This window comes from Parasteatoda tepidariorum, chromosome 12 (assembly GCF_982258835.1).
Source record: "Parasteatoda tepidariorum strain Cologne lab strain chromosome 12, Ptep-v5.0, whole genome shotgun sequence".
Taxonomy (NCBI): domain Eukaryota; kingdom Metazoa; phylum Arthropoda; class Arachnida; order Araneae; family Theridiidae; genus Parasteatoda; species Parasteatoda tepidariorum.
Genome location: NC_141766.1, coordinates 15,380,130 through 15,399,289, shown reverse-complemented (window position 1 = coordinate 15,399,289; position 19,160 = coordinate 15,380,130). Strand labels below are relative to the sequence as shown.

Below are 19,160 nucleotides of genomic sequence, written 5' to 3'. Positions count from 1 at the left end.
TTGTAACACTAATTTTTTAAGGTACAATTTGTTCTGATTTTTTTACTGATAAGACTTTGAACTTTTCACACTCCGTGATCTACTGCCAACTGCAAATCAATTTGGAGTAAATGATTTGAAAGTGACCATAAAAAAAAAAGACTTCAGATTTCAAAAACTTCAGGTCAGAATTCTAGGCAAAGAGGAGAAAGCCGAATTCCAACTTGAGAGGACAGAGACACCTATATTGAAAATTGGGGAAGGAAGTATTTTTCATCCTTCGAGTTAAGTGTGATGGCAACGACAGTGTGAAGTGTCCTTTTCAAGTAATTTGAGACGGCAGATGATGGTCTGATTCGGTGAGTAGCGGAGGCTTCGGCCTGTCGTTGTTCTCTCTGAGATGGTGGTGAAAAAGTACATGTCGCTAAGGAATTAAAATACTATTCAGGATCCTTATTGATCCTTAACTCTAATGTCTGATAAGTAAATCAGATTATCAAATCTATGATGCATACATAAGTTTCTTTTATTTTTCTTTTTTTTTTTCACTGTGCGTGTGATTCTAGGGATGATGATCTTGGAATAAATATTTGTAAATTATTCTTTATTTGTCGTTTTCTTAGGTTTATGTTTGTCTGTCTTTAGGTTATGTTTTTATTTCCAGAGACATTTTATAGCTTTGTACTACCACTAATAATTTTAGGTTTAACCACCACGTGTGGTAGTGAGATTAATCAAGTTAATTGTTAGGTTGATTAGGATGATTTGTATTCTATATTAATATATAAATTTATTAATACGGCTCAATTAGATTGAAATATTAATATTTAATATAATCGGTTTATTGATTTGAATAACTCAATTCAAATCAATAAACCGAATCACGTGAATTGAATCAGTGAATAGAATCACTTGATTTAAATCATTGATCCGAGTTTCATGATACGAATCAGTGATCATAATCTTTTGATTTGAATCAGCGATCCAAATCACTTCAGTCAAATCACATTATTCGAATCAGTGATTTGAATAACTTGATTCGAATCATTGATTCTAATCGTATGATTCAGTGATCTGAATTGCTTGATAAGAATCATTGAATGGAATCACTTGAATTAAATCAGTGATTTGAATACCTTTATTCAAATTATTGAACCAAATTAATTCTTTCGAATCACATAATTTGAATCAGTGATTTGAATCACTTGATTGGATTGATTGATCCGAATAACTTCATTCGAATCACTGATCCAAGTCACATGATTTGAATCATTTACATGAATCACTTCATTCGAATCACTTATCTGAATCACATGAGTTGAATAGTGATCCAAATCACATGATTCGAATCACTGGTTTGAATCAGTAACCTGAATCTCATGATTCGAATTAGTGATTTGAATCATTTCATTTTAATCATTGATCCGCATCGTATGATTCGAATCAGTGATTTCACTCACTTCATTGTTCCGAACTTCATGATACGAATCAATTATCTGAATCTTTTGATTCAAATCAGCAATCGAAATTGCGAGATTCGAATCAATGACCCGAATAAATTATTTTGAATCACAGATTCGAATTACATGATATGGATCACTGAATTGGATCACTGTAGCGATTTGAATCACTTGATTTTAATAGTTATCCAAATCGCATGATTTAAATCACTGGTTTTAATCAGTGATCTGAATCATTTCATTCGAATCAGTGATTTGAATCACTTCAGTCGAATCATTGATCCGCATCGAATGATTCAATTCAGTGATCTGAATCATTTCATTATGATCATTGTTCGGAATCACATGATTTGAATCACTTCATTCTAATCACTGATACAAATCACATGATTTGAATTACTTTATTTAAATCACTCATCCAAATCACGTGATTTAAATCACCTAATTTTAATAGTAATCCGAATCACACGATTCAAATCACTTTTCTTAACCAGTAATCTAAATCACTTCATTCAAATCACATGATTTGAATCAGTGATCTGAATCACTTCTTTCGAATCGTTGATATATGAATCACAATTTCACTCACATGATTTGATTCACTTGATTCGAATCATTAATCCGAATCGCAATATTTGAATCAGTGATTTGAAACTCATGATCATTTATCCGAATTATCCAATTTGAGTAGCTAATCCGAATCACGTGATGAGAACCACTTGATTCAAATCATAATTCAAATCCGAATGATCCGAATGTCAGTAAGCTGAATCACTTCATTCCAATCAGTGTTGCAAATCGCATAATTTGATCAGTGATCGAAATCACATGATTTAAATAACATTGATTTGAATCACTGATCCAAATCGTATGATTCAGTGATCTGAATTACTTCATTTGAATCATTGTTCCGAATCAACTAAATTGAATCAGTGCTTAGAATCAGTAAATGATTCAAATCTGCAAGGGATTGGAATCAATAAGTGATTGGAATCAACAAGTAATTCAAATCAATGATTTGTATCACTAAGGGTAACTGATTCTATTAATTCGAATCTCTCAGATTATTTGTTTTGCCCAACTCTAATTGAGAGGCCTTTGGAGCCATTTAAAAAAGATCACACAAAAAGGTAATTGTTATGAACATTCGTGATTGCTTTGTGATTCACACATTTAATTTTAAGATATCGCAAAAAACTGCTAACAAGTCTTTAAAGTTACTGGTCTAACTTAAGTGAGACAGATCGCAAATTAATACTCCTATAACTTTTGAAGGACAAGTCATGAAATAGTTCTTATGCGACTTTCAAGGGATCAAAGTTGCAACTAAGTGGCAACAAAGATTCTCAGTGACTTTAATCCCAGTAAAATATAGGTATGACTACCAACTGACGAAAGTCGCAATAAATAGTCAGGTAGACTTTTATGTGATATTACAAAATAAAGTAACAAGTCACATTATCCCCTTATTGCGACAATTTAAAAGGGTCACACCTGTGAGTGTGATTGACCATATTTAACTTTTTTTTAATCATGTCACTGAGACAGTCTGTGCTATCTGGGTTGTGGATAAGAAAATTTTTATTATAAACTGATGACTTTTTAAACTATGTCGGGGAATTATTTTTTATTTTATTTTATAACCGTCGTTGAACAGCCGACCCAATTTCATGGGTTTACGACTACTTACGTTCAACTCCGTACCCTTATGAAAATTTAAGGTATATTTAAGGTTGATTTGAGGTATTTTTGAGGTATTAAGGTTGTTTTGAGGTATATTTGAGGTATATTTAAGGTTGCAGAGAAAACAGCAATAAAAATTATACCTCGTAAAGGTTGTAATTAAGGTGTACGAGGTTGATTTATATATACTTCAGCTTGTTTTGAGGTTGTTTAAAATTCACTTCAAATCAACCAGACTGATAAGGAGATTTTTAAGGTATACCAGGTTTATTTTCTTACACTTGTAACAAAAGAGGTATTTTTGAGGTATAAAATTTTTTACCTTATTTCAACTAACGATAAAAAGGTATTTATTGAGGTATATGAAGTCATTTTATTTATACCTAACCTTATTTTGAGGTTGTTTTAAATTCACTTCAAATCATCCAGACTGATAAGATGATTTTTAAGGTATACGAGGTTGTTTCTCTTACACTTGTAACAAAAGAGGTATTTATGAAGTATAAAAAAATCAACCTTATTTCAACTAACGAGAGTGAGGTAATTACGAGGTATAAAAAGTATACCTTTTTTCGACTAACGATATTGAGGTATTTATGAGGTATAAAAGAATATACCTTATTTCAACTAAAGAGAGTGAGGTATTTATTGAGGTGTTGAAGTCATTTTATTTATACCTAAGCTTGTTTTAAGGTTGCTTAAAGTACACTTCTTATTAACTAACTCACTTCCCAGAGTTCCATGCGAGCCGGCAAATGGCGTGTGTGTTGACAATCGAAGGTCTATTCGAAATTCGGTAAGTGTGCTTGACATTTATTAATTTAGTTTTATCACTTTTAATCAAATATGCTTCAATTTTGAAACTTAAATTTTATTATTTTTGTTTTAACGACGCGTCCTGATCTTAAATAATTTAAGTTGGAGGATATTCTTAGAGGCTATCGTTGTAGGCTTAGCAATAAGAGAGAATAACCGAAATATTTCTCGTCACTGTTTTGGGTAACATTACTGGTGAATCGTTACAGCAGGTTATGCACAGTATATTTTATTGTTTGTAGTTCAGTCAAATAGAACTATTCTTTTTATTTTGCTTAAATGTATATGTTTTAACGTAGCAGTATGCACGCTGATTAATTGAGAAAAATGTTCACAATTTCTCTTATAAATAAATCATTGAAAATAGAAAGATTTTTAAAATAGCAATTTTGCTTTGAAATTCTACTATAGCTGTATGCTTATCGTTTGGATATTTGTTGCAAAGTTCATATATATATATATATATATATATATATATATATATATATATATATATATATATATATATATATATATATATATATATATATATATATATATATATATATATATATATATATATATATATATATATATATATATATATATATATATATATATATATATATATATATTTACAGAACTTATCCACAGTTCCCTGATATTACTGAGATGGCCTAGGCTGTAAATAGTACATGTGCGGCGGCGCAGAAGAAGAGACAAGCAAGCTACTGCTCAGCCTTCCCCTAGGATATAGTTCTGAATTTATACCTAAAAAGTAATCTCTCCTAATAAACTACAGAATTTATGTAATTGTTGATAACAATAGTTGCTAGATATTTGATAATTGAAAACTAGTAACTGTACTAGCTCACTTCTTCATGTTTGATCACAAAACTGCTATTTTCACTACATGATATTTTCTCGCATTTTACCCACGTTAATTATTTACTAAGCAGATTGTTATTACTTATTAGAATATTGGGCAGAATGAAATTAAATCCGATTTCAAGTTTATATGACAATTTGTTTCAAGGTTATGAGCTTTTTCATGCAGCTGTTTATGGTTCACTACTTCAAAAATGTGCGAATTTCGGAAATCTTAAATATTTTAGAAATAAGTCTGTATAGTATGCAATTTTAATCCTGAATTGAATAAAATCAATTGCAAATAAAAACATTTATTGTTGAAAGTAATATGCATTATTTTGAGTTTCATCCTATGGGATGTGTATTTATATTTAAACAAGTGTTTGTAACAACTAACTATTAGTTTTATTCTGCTCGGTATTATAAGTTATATAGGAGATATTATACTCAACTTATTTTAAAAGTATTATTTCAAATCATTCTCTCTTAGACATTTTCCTCACATAAAATTACTCACAACTTTAAAATAAATGCTCCTTATCAGCTTGTAATTTGTTCTATTCGATTGAGTGTAAAAAAAGAATAAAAATTGGTACATAACTTTAAAATTTTAATTTATTAAACGATTGTAGATTCTTGATTACATTGATTAAAAATTATTAAAATAACTATTTTTTAAGAAGCTATGATGTGATTGACAATAACATAAGTCCTTTTCAGAATCAGCGTCAAAAATTTAAAAAAAGCTGCTAGTTTCATGAAGTCTGACAAAAAGTTGAAAAATATAGACTAGGTTTATTGAGTTTAAAGATTTTTAAAAAAGAAAGGGAAGGAAATCTAATTATTAAACTTACAAGTACCATAATGTTACAGATGCTTAGAAAAATAAAAAGTGTTAAAATTGCATAATAAGATTGGAATTATACAGGGTGTTTATAAAGTCCCGGACCCATTTTGATGTTTAATAACTCATAAAATAATAAAGACAGATTAAAATTAATAACATTAATGGTTAGATAGACTCAAAAAGTTTCATGACCCTTGTCAATGAACTTCCACGTGTGCCCCCTTCGTTGCACGGAGAATATCAAGTCGATAGTCAATTTCACGAGAGGTAGCTTTCTTTTTTTACAGAAAAGACAATCTCATCAGTCGTATACTTAGACATGTTGGAAAACTTCGTATTTCCACAACTAGAAGAGCTTCAGCCACATGTCTTTTTGCAACAAGATGGTGCACCACCTCATTGGGGTATCATCGTTCGTAGTTCTTTGAATGATCATTTTACAGGAAGATGGATTGGGCGAGGAGGTCCAATTCCTTGGCCACCCAGATAACCTGATATAACGCCGCTGGACTTTTTTCTTTGGGGATTTATAAAGGACAATGTTTACAGGAGGATCGTGTCGAACATTGATGGCCTAAAAGCCAGAATTACAACCGCAATAGCCTCTGTGGATGCCGACATGCTTGCCGCTACCTGGCGTGAAATTGACTATCGACTTGATATTCTCCGTGCGACGAAGGGGGCACACGTGGAAGTTCATTGACAAGGTTCGTGAAAGTTTTTGAGTCTATCTAACCATTTATGTTATTAATTTTAATCTATCTTTATTATTTTATGAGTTATTAAACATCAAAATGGGTCCGAGTATATTTGAATTTCTGAACACCCTGAATATTGAACACCCTGTATATTTGAATTTCTGTAAATGTTGTTAATGGTAATACTGTCTTCAGTGTATTTTATTTTGTGGCTGTGATACATGTCATGCTTTTTAGCTACGAGGATTGAATAGAAATGGCAGAAGATATTTATCTGAAAAGGAAAATTAATTTCATCCAGTTAATTTAAATGATAAAAAAAATATTTTCTAATATTTTAAGACCTGCCACTATTATTGTAAATATGACTTTCTTACCAATTTATATTTTTTTTCCTTTTAGGTTCCAATAATTACAAGTTTCAACGTGTAGACGGAAACAGTATTTAAAATAATTTTGTTGGTCTGTAAAAAGAGTGAAATTTTAGTTTTAAATAAAAGTACTTTGAATTTCAGCTGACTAATTACTTAAATTTGTAGTTTTATAGCTTAAAAAATTCAAGGACCTTAGACAACTATCTTCTAAAAATACGAGTATGAGTTCCCATAAATAATTTTTACTAACTGTAGAACTAAGTGGTATTTTAAGATGATTTAAATCAATCTATTAAAATTATAGAAGAATTATGCATTTGAAACTTTCTTTTACAGCTTAACAAAAGAAGCAATTACTGCCGAAGGTTTAATATTAAAAATTTCAGGTTGATAAATGATCTCTACTAGTGAAAAAACTGTAATATACATTATTCTTCATATAATATATATAATATCTTTATATATATATATTATATTTTTTATATAGTGAGTCTAAAAATTAATAAACTAGGTGGTCCGTATAACACCTCACCTTCGTAAGTGCTAAAAAAAACATCTTTTGTTGATAAATTAATACTTCTAAAAATACAAAAATATATACTTGAGGTTACGAAATAATAACTTAAGGTAGAACATGGAACACATGGCGCTAATTAAAAATAACCTTTCCAATTGTTGAAAATACACTTCAGGTTGATTTATAACAACCAGAAGTGTAAAATGGCCCACCTTAGGTTGAAAAATATATACCTCTACAAGCATAAAATTATATACCTGAGGTTGAAGAATAATTACCTGAGGTAGAACAAAATACATTTGAGGTTGATTTATAGCAACCAGAAGTGTAAAACGACACACCACAGGTTGATAAATATATACCTCTACAAGCATAAAATTATATACCTGAGGTTGAAAAACAATTACCTGATGTCGAACAAAATACATCTGAGGTTGATTTATAATAGCCTGAAGTGTAAAATGACACACCTTAGGTCGTTGAATAAATACTTCCTCAAGTGTAAAAAAATATACTTCAGGCTGAAACATATATACCTCTGGAGGTATAATTAAGGTATATTTGAGGTTGATTTTGAGGTATTCATTTGCACCCTTTTCAACCTTTACGACGTATTTAAACAACAACCTCCTTTATACCTTTAAAATATACCTCGTTTATACCTCATTTATACCTCGATTTTTTCATAAGGGTAGCCTTGTAATTTTGAACCAATCCAGAAGACAAGGAAACTCCTGGATCAGTACCCCCAGAGGTATTGATTTGTTGTGGGAACATGGAGGACTTTGAGACTCGACAGATTTAACGTTCATCAGTCACCATTTACTACACGGGGAGTCTTCGGCCGGCGAGGATCGAACCCACGACCTCTTGGATATGGGCCCAGCGCCCTACCGACCAGGCTATCCCGGCCCTAATGCACTTCGGCGGAGGCAATGAATGAGGAGAGCAAAATCTCATCTCTAAGTACAATAACTTGTGACGAAAATTAAGACCAGAGTTTACTTCCTGTCTAATGTCGGGGAATTAGACAGGAAGTAAACTCTGGTCTTAATTTTCGTCTCAAGTTATTGTACTTAGAGATGAGATTTTGCTCTCCTCATTCATTGCCTCCGCCGAAGTGCATTAAACTATAGCCATCGAGTAATAAAGGCGTTGAACATAGCAACGGAGAATCAAGGCCTCTCAGTAACTTAGTGACGTCTTCCTCGGAAGTGCTCACGGTGCACATTTGTATTAAGAGAAAACTATATTAAATAATTCAAATCTTTTATGAGCGAAGTAAATTATTTTTTACTTTAGCTAATTTACTGGCATTTAAATATTTTTAAGTAGTGAATTTTTAGTTTTTTATTAAAATAACTCGATATTATGTATCTCGTTATAACTCTATAAAATAAACATGTAGGACTATTTGATGATGTTATGAAACAAAATTATTCGCATTCCATAATATAAAAGGGATTTTATGACAAAAAATTGTTACAAACAAAATTCCAGAAATTCTCATTCAAATCTCATTCAAATCTAAAAAAAAATGCAAATTTAATTTTAATTCTTTAATGATTAAGGGGTCAAAATAACCTCAGAACAATTTTTTTTTAAATAAAATTAAAATAAACATTTTTTTAGTTACACGACAATCAAATATTAATGAAAACAAATTAATTTTCAAAAATTAATAAACTCATGTTTGTGAAAATTGCAACACAATGAAGGACCTACGCGAGTGAGCTGAAATTTTCAGGAAATGTAAAATAGAGCATGATATGCAAATGATTAGAATTTCAGACCCGTAGCGCATGCGTATGCTGAGCAGCTCCCTCTGAACGGCGGATGGATCCGAATAAATAGACGGCTGTAGCCAAGCGAGTATGGTTATCGGTGGTTATCTGCTAGCGGTAAACGTTAGCTTAGTCATTACTTATGCCTATTCGACGAAAGAGAGCGAGATTTCAACAACTTACGGAGTTTAAAGAGGGGAGAATCATCGGCCTTCGTGAAGCTGGATTATCTTATCGTGCAGAAACCGCTCGTGTGCAGCATAACAGAAGCACAGTGATGCGTGTTTGAAAGCAGTGAATGGACGAGTGTCGGACAACTCGGAAATCCGGGAGTGGACCCCGAAATGTCACATCAGCTCGCGATGATAGACACCTGTTCGGCGTTGCACTAACGGACCGTACTGCTCCCTCTAGACAACTGGCAACACGGTGGTCAATAGCTACAGGTGTTTCATTGTGTGCTTTATCAATTCGTAGACGTCTACTGCAGCGTGGACTCCTTTATACAGGATCCCCCTCACGCTAAACCTTCGCCGTTGCGGCTTCAATGCGCCAACCAGCATAGGGACTGGCGTGCTGATTGGCAGCGTGTCGTGTTTTCTGACAAATCTCACTTCTTCAATTTGTGGTGCCATGATGACCGCATTCGTGTCAGACGCTATGCCGGTGAACTCCATCTTCCGGAGTGCGTTATCGAACGCCACAGTGGACGAACACCCGGAGTTATGGTCTGGGGTGAAATAGCATATCATAGACAATCTCAATTGCTACGAATTGTGGGTAATCTGAACAGCAACCGGTACATCAGTGAAGTTCTACAGCGCCAAGCTGTTCCCTTCCTTCAAGCTTTGTCAGGTGCTGCATTTCAACAGGAGAATGCCCGCCCTCATATTTCTAGGACTGTTCAATCCTTCCTTGCATCGCGACAGGTACAACGTCTTCCTTGGCCGGCGTATTCCCCTAATATGTCGCCGATTGAGCATGTGTGGGATTTCGTTGGTCGGCGTCTCGCTCGTAATTCTCGTCCTGTTGCTTCTACAGACGAACTTTGGGTACGCATGCAAACAGTATGGAATTCTCTTCCTCAGACAGAAATTCAAAGTTTGCTTGACTCCATGCCAAGTTGTGTAGCAGCACTTATTGAGGAGGGTGGAAGCTACACAAAATACTGATTTCGATCTCTTGTTACAGTTTGTTTGCTTTGAAAGTTTAATCATTTATTTGCACCACTACCACTCAACTGTGTATTAAATTTCATTCAATTATGACGATTCCTTCATGGTGTTGCAATTTTCACAAACAGGAATTTACTTAGATGCGATTACGCTCAGATTTTTTAAAAATGTGCAAAAATCTTTTCATTTTTAAGATTTTAAAGCGAGAAGTTTTTGCAACATGTTTCTCAAAAAAAAAAAAAAAAAAAAAAAAAAAAAAAAAATCAGCAATATGGTTCCTACAGTAAATCTACGCATTCATTTGCTTAAATGGGTAATTCTCACGATATATGACAATTTACAGTCTCTTGCTCAAAGATCTAATACTATACTACTAAAAGAACTTTTTTTAAAAATTTTAATAAATAGCATTGCTGTTAGCAATTTAAAATGACCTTGTACTAGCATCGACTGTTTTGTATATTTATAAAATTTAATTTAATTTCAAAATGTCATGTTTCTAGTATGTCACAAACAATATTTCCAATAATAACTAGCTTCAAAACTTCGCATAATTTTTTCAATATGTAATTGTTTTTTATCTCAACCTTTGTAAGCATTTGTAGAATATACGCAGAGGGTATTATTTACAAAAACTTCGTTTAAAATAATTTTTTCTGTCAATAATTTGTTTCTCATATGTCATTTTCCTGGCTACTGTTATTTAGTGATTTATAACCAAAATAGATAGGACCAGCAATCAATATCTTATGTTTATAGATTGATTAGATACCCCCCTATCTATCTGAACATGTCTTGTTGCATGAATAAAGAACCAACTTTCTGGTTCAAAATCTATTTCAAAAATTTTTTCAAGGTGAGTTGGTTTTTATGTTGTCATTTTCCTGTCTTCATGAAATAATTAATAACATAAACTACGTAGATTTATCTGAGTTATTTCAAGAAATTCTGCTGTTTTCTGCAGGTTGTAAACGTCTTAGGCCAAAATGTTAAATTAAAGTAAAGTTAAATGCTATAAAATATCAAATTTGTCATTATCCTGGCTGTCATTTTCCTGGCGTATGAATGCCAGGACATTGAAGTGTTACCAGAAAATTTTTTAGGCAGTATACTGTAAAGAGGGAAAGCAAATATTAACCTAATACCAAGTTTATGTAGGATTTTAATATGCTTGAATGTAATCAAAGTTATTTATTTATTTAATGGTTGATTATTATGCACAATTTTATTCTGCACATATTAGTAACAAAAACATTTTTCATTCTTTCTACTGTGGATGAAAAGAATTAATTTACGCAATTTATGGTCCATCTAACATTAAGGCTTAAGTTGAGCATACTATTAGCTCAAAATGACTTTTTTTTAAACTTCTAAGCTAATATGTCATTTTCCTGGCATTCAAGATTTGGTGAATTTCTATTATATTTTTTTTTCTTGAGCATTGTCAATAAACTATAGTGCTGTCTGTAAGATATTAATAAATGTAACTAAATAAGTATATAGAAAAAAAGTTAGATTATTTTGAAGACTTTAAATTTGAAGAAATTTTTGGTTCGAATAGTCGTGTTTCCAAAGAATCACCCATATATCAATTACAACAATTTCTATGGTTCCCTTTATATAAAATGGAGATGAAAAAAAATGCAAGAAATATCGAATGCACAGATATAAATAACATGCTGTAAAAACTTTAATAATTTTCGAAACGCTTATACTCAATCTTATTTTAGGCTGATTGTGAAAAAAAATTACTTAAAAGCTCCATCATCAACAGAAAAAAAATCTCTAGAGATTCAAATAACATGTAAATAGTAAATATTAAAAAAGCATGCACGTGAGAGATTTTTGTTTTTGCTGAAAAAAACCACTGACATTTTCATAAGTAAAAAAAAAAAAAAAAAAGTGCCCAAAACTTTATAAATAATGCAGATAGAGAAATGAAATTTTTTTTTTTAATGTGTTTGGAATTATTTGAAAATTTAACATAAGCAATAAATTATTTCTCAAAACTTTTGAATTTATAAATTACAGAAAACTCTTATGAATGATAAAATTACGCGTAAATTTGAACACAAATCACAATAATGAAACTTCATAGATTATGAAGCCTGCTCACACATCACCTCGGAAGCATAATATATCTGAAAGGATACACCGGAAGTTACCTATATTTCTTCCGGGTTTAGGAAGTTTGTTATTGTTTACATGCAGTAAACTATCCACCGCAGCAGACAGTGGTATCAATTTTTTCATAATATGCTAAAACAAGGTATGGATGTAATTAGATTAGGTTTGGTATTGATATCTTTCAGAAATGCTGTTGTACTTTTAACTCAAAGAAAATTTATAATCATTTCGTTAAACTAAACTTTTATAGCTCTTTCATACTGCATTTTTTTAAATAAGAAAGAAGCTTATTATTAATGCTTTAAAAATAAATCAACACACGAAGATCCCTGAAACAATAAATTATTATTTAACTATATAATATTAAAAAATGGACTGATCCTGCTGTACCGAATTTTCAATTCATGCTCAGCTTACATGGCTTTAATTGTTATGAAAATTACCGGTAGAAAAAAAAATTGCAGACTGACATTTTTGTTTTATTAGAAAAAGTTGTAATAGCTCTAGAATTTGGGTACAGTGTCAAAAAGCTAGCAAAATCTGAAATTAAGGGAAATTTTCCAATTCTCATATGGTTTTTTAAAAAATTGTTTTCTGAAATATTTGTTGAAAGATAATAAATAAATCCTTATCTTCACCGAAATTTCATTAAATGTTGAATTTGACTTGAAAATAAAATAAAAGACATTGTAATTAAGCAACCACTTGATAAGTTGTGTTGGGTGGATAATGTAGCTTTTGTTAATTTAAACTATTTTGTTATTACAATATTTAAAAGAAGGAGTACAATATAAAAAATTTTGCACTTACAATACTTTAAGCTATTAATTACTTAAAAATAGTCTGGTGAAAATGTTTTATTATGTGATTTTGAAGTTTAGGAACCCCCTTTAAAAAATAACGATTTAAATAAAGCTACTAAGCAATAATAAAACAATTTTTGACAAAAAAAATTTGCATTATTTGTAAATTGTGCATATAATTTTTTTATTAAGTTTATTTATATTTTATAAATTAAATTTGTTATTTGCAAATAAATGTGTTCTTGAATTATGTAATTTTTACATGTTTATTAAATTTTTTTTGTTTTGTTATATCTTTTATTTAATGAAGTAAATAGTAATAGAAAGAAATTAGTTAGTAGTAGCAATTTTTAATAAAAAATATAATAAATAAAGTTAGTTTTCTTCTGTTTGAATCCTAAGATTTCTTTTTCTCATACCCGCTTCAAGATTTCCATGAAGAAAACTTCTATCAAATCATCCCCCTCGTGGAGAAAATATACTTTGCTATTGATGACTGATGGGAAAATTCTTGGTTTCAAATGTCACAGCGAACAGAATAAAGAAATATTAAATAAAATGAAACAGAAATATTTTAAAATTTAATACATCAGAAGCATCGAAAAACATCAGTTGTATTTCTTGTTGTAGAAAAAAGAAAGCTTTTCATTCCCAAACTTTGAATCTGAAAATATATCCTGTCTATGGATGATTGACTGAATGTGAACAATAGCGAAATTCTTGAAATCGGAAGAAATTAAGAAAACTTTCAATGTATCCCTCCGCGTATGTTATTTTTACGAGGAGATGTGGGATCAGACTTGATATCCTAGGAAGTTTTATTATTGTGCTTTGCATTTAAATTCAAGAATAATTTTAAAATTCATGGGAGTTTCCTGTAATTTATCGATTCTAAAAGGTCGTTAGCCGTAAATAAATTTGAGAAAATTAATATCAGAACAGAAATAAAACGTAAGGTTTACTATGACTGTTATCCCTTATTTGACTATATTTTTGTAAAATATTGCCGTTAGTTATTTTTTGGGTAGAACGTGCTTGTGGAGTCTTTCGAATTCGTTTGCTGTTTGTTCCACTGAAAGTTAAATCGAAAGAAAGCATTATGTTGCAAACACTACAAGTATGGATGGGTGATCGTGTAAAGCTGAGGGTGGTGGTGCTAGTGGTAAAATTGCTCTTTCAAGACTTCCGGGTTACTGCTTCCGATATATTTCTACGCCGCAGATTGAAAAAACGCGCCACCATATTATTGCATCATATCTTTTGCCGTATTTCACAAGTACCGAGTTCTTTCTTTCAGCCTTTAAACTTCAGCATTAGCATATTAATATTATAATCATTAGAATATTTTCTAATTAGGCTAATTTAAAAAGATATTTTTAAAGATATTTTTGGCGACATTTTATTCAAATGTAGCCAAATAAGGGATAAAATACAAAACATGGCAAATCTTAAGAATTATTCACAATGAGATATTAACTTTCCAAAATTTTTTTTGGCCTTACGACCTCTGAGAACCAATACATTTCTGAAAGCTCTTATGAATGGTACAATTATGTTTAGATTTGAACCCAAATTACAATAACAAAACTGCATAGAATATTTGGCATGTTCACACATCGCCTCGTAGTCATAACATAAGCGGAGGGATACACCGGAAATTTTCTAAATTTCTTCCGGTTTAAGGACGCTTGTTATTATTTACATTAGACCACCCATCCATAATAATATTGGATGAACCGCTTTTTCAAATTTAGGCGGAATAATAAATCGAAAGTAGTAACCCGGAAGTCTTAAAATGAATTTGAACTTTTAGCGCCACCTGTGCTTAGCTTTATACGATCCATCCATGTTCGTTGGATTTCAGATAATAACATAGTTGGGTGGAGTTAATGACGTGAAATGCATATGCGGAAGAAGAGCAACTAAGTAGAGTTATTTATCGCTATTGGCAAAGAAACATTCTTCACCCATTTGGCGCGGTTAAACTAACTAAAATGGTCTGGAGTTAGCTAACGGTAGAAATAGATACTAAATATGTAAACTCTTGATTTATTATAACTACCATATTTGTGGCAACTTTCTGAAACATTTTCTTATTTTGTTTATGTTTCGATTTCAATAGCAGCAGAACGTGGTATCAATTTTGTTCATAATAGATTAAAACAAGGTATGGATATAATTAGATTAAGGCATTGATATCTTTCAGAAATGCTGTGTTATACTTTTAGCTCAAAGAAAATTTATAAACATTTTGTTAGCCTAAAGTTTTAAAGCTCTTTCACATTGCATCTTTTTAAAATAAGAAAGAAGTTTATTATTAACGCTTTAAAAATAAATCTTAACACGAAGATCTCTGAAACAATAAATTATTATATAACTGTAATATTAAAAAATGGAGTCTCCTTGCTGTAACGAATTTTCAATTTATGCTCAGCTTTTATCTCTTTAACTGTTATGGAAAATTATCGGTAGAATAAAAGAAAATTGCAGACTGGCACTTTTGTTTTATTAGAAAAAGTTGTAATAGCTTTAGAATTCAGGTACAGTGTCAAAAAGCTACCAAAATCTAAAATGAAATTAAATTTTCCAATTCTCTTGTGGGTTTTTTCAATTGTTTACTGAAATATTTGTTGAAATTTAATAAATAAATGCTTTTCTTCATCGAAATTTCATTAAATGTTGAATTTGGCCTGAAAATAAAATAAAAGGCTATGTAATTAAGTAACCACTTGATATTTTGTGTTGAGAGGATAATGTAGCCCTTGTTAAATTAATCTATTTTATTTTTACAATATTTAAAAGAAGACATACAATATTAAAATTTTTGCATTCACAATACTCTAAATTATTAATTACTTTAAAATAATTTTGTGAATTGTGTTAAATTTCATTATGTGCTTTTGAAGTTTAGGAACCACCTTAAAAAAGGAGCAATTTAATTAAAGCTACTAAGCAGTTTTTGGTAAAAAATGTTGCATTATTTATGTATTGTAAATATTATTATTATTTATTAGGAATCATGCTCTATTTATATTTGTTAAGTTAAAATCAGCATGTGTAAAAAAATGTGTTCTTGAGTAATTTTTATGAAAGTTTTTTTGTTTTGTTATATATTTTGTTTTTATTAAACCGATAGTAATAAAAAAAGAAAATAGTCGTAGCAATTTTTAGTAAAAAATAATGTTAATTTGCGTTATAGTTAAAAATTAACTTTGCTCTCACTTTATAAATCAGAGAGTTGATTAAATAAGTTGTAATTCAAAATTGAAAATTAATAACATTTAAGAGCAAAATATTATTTTTTTATCTACTATATTACCAGGAGATGCAAGTTAGTGATCACAGTAGCTCTTTTTAAGTGGCTCTTTTAGTAATTTTTTCACAGTAGTTCTTTTAGTAATTTTTTTATTTGATAGATACCCTGTATCTTAAAAAAAAAATAAAATGGAACAAGAAGTTTTGCTTACCTCTTCTGACGTTATAGCCAGAGGTGCTTCGGGTTTGTTTGTCTTTGTAAGATTTATTTAGTTATACAAATGAAACGATAGCAGTGAAACAGTATTAAATAGTTTTTAAATAGTATTAAATATTCTCATTTAAATAAATTTTCAAAATAAAAACAAAGTTTTTCCATTGCAATCTGCACAATATTAGCTAATTCAAGCTTGTTAATTTAAAATTTGTGTTAGTCAATTCGCACAATTTTAAAGATAAAATTTTATCTGAATAACTATGGGAATTTTATAATTTTGTTGCTTAGTTAAATTAGTATCTCACTTTTGCTAGAAAATTTTTAAAAAAATTTAAAGTTTTAAAATATAGCGTTTTAAATATTACTATAAAAATCATATTTGTTCTTGTGTCAATAATTAGACATGATAATTACAATTCAAAAATTTCACATAACATTAAAATTTTGAACTTGTAAAAGCTCACATAACTACAAAAATTTTACTGAAATTCATTCATGAAGTTCATTTTAATTACATGATATTGTATTTTAATACAATAATATGACTCATGAACCATGCATTTAATTATAAACTCGTGTTTGTGAAAATTGCAACACCAAGAAGGAATCGTCATAATTAAATGAAATTTAATACACAGTTGAGAGGTAGTGGTACAAATAAATGATTAAACTTTCAAAGCAAACAAACAATAACAAGAGAACAAAATCAGTATTTTGTGTAGCCACCACGCGCCGCAATAAGTGCTGCTACACGACATGGCATGGACTCAAGTAAATTTTGAATGTCTGTCTGAGGAAAAGCATTCCATATTGTTTGTATGCGTACCCAAAGTTCGTCTGTAGAAGCAACAGGACTTGGATCACAAGCGAGACGCCGACCAACGAAATCCCACTCTTGTTCAATCAGTGACATATCCGGGGAATATGCAGACCAGGGAAGAAGTTGTACCTGTTGCGATGCAAGGAAAGATTGAAGAGTCCAAGCAATATGAGGGCGGGCATTGTCCTGTTGAAATACAGAGCCTGGCAAGGCTTGAAGGAAGGGAACAGCTTGGGGCTGTAGAGCTTCACTGATATACTGGTTGCTGTTCAGATTACCCACAATTCGTAGCAATTGAGATCGTCCATGATATGCTATGGCACCCCAGACCATAACTCTGGGTGTTCGCCCAACGTGGCTTTCGATAACGCACTCTGGAAGGTGGCAGAAAACACGATAACACAGATTCGTCAGAAAACACGACACGCTGCCAATCAGCACTCCAGTCCCTATGCTGATTGGCCCATTGCAGCCGCAGGCGGCGATGGTTTAGCGTGAGGAAGATCCTGCATAAAGGAGTCCTTGCGCGCAGTCCACGCTGCAGTAGACGTCTACAAATTGATGAAGCACACAATGAATCACCTGTAGCTATTGACCACTGTGCTGCCAGTTGTCTAGAGGGAGCCGTACGGTCCGTCAGTGCCATGCAGACCAGGTGTCTATCGTCGCGAGCTGACGTGACATTTCGCGGTCCACTACCGGATTTCCGAGTTATCTGACACTCGTTTGTCCACTGCTTCCAAACACGCATTACTGTGCTGCTCTTACGCTCCACACGAGCGGTTACTGCACAATAAGATAATCGAGCTTCCCGAAGGCTGGTGATTCTCCCCCCGTTCGAACTCCGTAAGTGGTTGAAAACTTGCTCTCTTTTGTGGAAGAGGCATAAGTAACGACGAAGCTAACGTTTGCCACAAGCAGATAACCAGTGATAACCATACACGCCTCGCTACAGCCGTCTATTTATTCGGATCCATCAGCCATTCAGAGGGCGCTGCTCAGCATGCGCATGTGCTACGGATCTGAAATTTTAATCATTTGCATATCATGCTCTACTTTGCATTTCCTGAAAATTTCAGCTCACTCACATAAGTCCTTCATTGTGTTGCAATTTTCACAAACATGAGTTTATGTTTCATTTGTGCTGGTTTCATCGTAAATCTGAAGAATCTATTTATTGTTTTTCGGCAGTTATTTTCAGGCTTTTTTTTCTAGTGGTTTTGAAATTCAAATATTTTTACTATAATACACATTAATATTATCGCAAACTTCAAATTGCGCATTTAAATAATCACTTTTTGACATAATTTATTTATGCCGATTTCACCATAAATCCAAGTTATTTTCCGATTTTTGCTGCTCATTTTTTACATGGTAATTAAAAAAACAATATTTTAGTACCATAGTATAACAACATGTAAATTTAAACATGATTTAAACATGTAGAATTACATTTAAACATGTAGAATGTAAATTTAAACATGTATTATAACAACATGTAATTTACTCATTACCGTTTGTAACTTTATTTCTAATTCTTTGTATTTTAAAATGTGCTTAAAAACCATTTAAGATTTAACATGATAAAGTTTTTTATAGTTCATTAAGCATAAATGAATAGTTGAAAATATATTCCCAACTGACTGTTGGATTTTCTTTTGAGCTACAATGTGTTTGTTTTACTTTCAATAATTTTAAACACCATAAATATATTTTTAACTAAAACATTAAATTTGCATTTATATTGTGCTAAATA

General features: G+C 31.3%; 1 protein-coding gene across 2 annotated transcripts in view; it reads left to right on the top strand.

Moving 5' to 3' along the window:
* The first annotated feature begins 15,040 nt into the window (after positions 1-15,040).
* Positions 15,041-19,160, top strand: part of LOC107438123 (atlastin-1) — a 65,897-nt gene continuing 61,777 nt past the window's right edge. Inside the window, exon 1 of one of the 2 annotated variants that reach the window (XR_015430800.1) lies at positions 15,041-15,279. The gene's annotated coding sequence lies outside the window, so the exon portion shown is untranslated. The remainder of the gene's footprint in view (positions 15,280-19,160) is intronic. The other variant, XM_016050309.4, reaches the window with a different exon arrangement.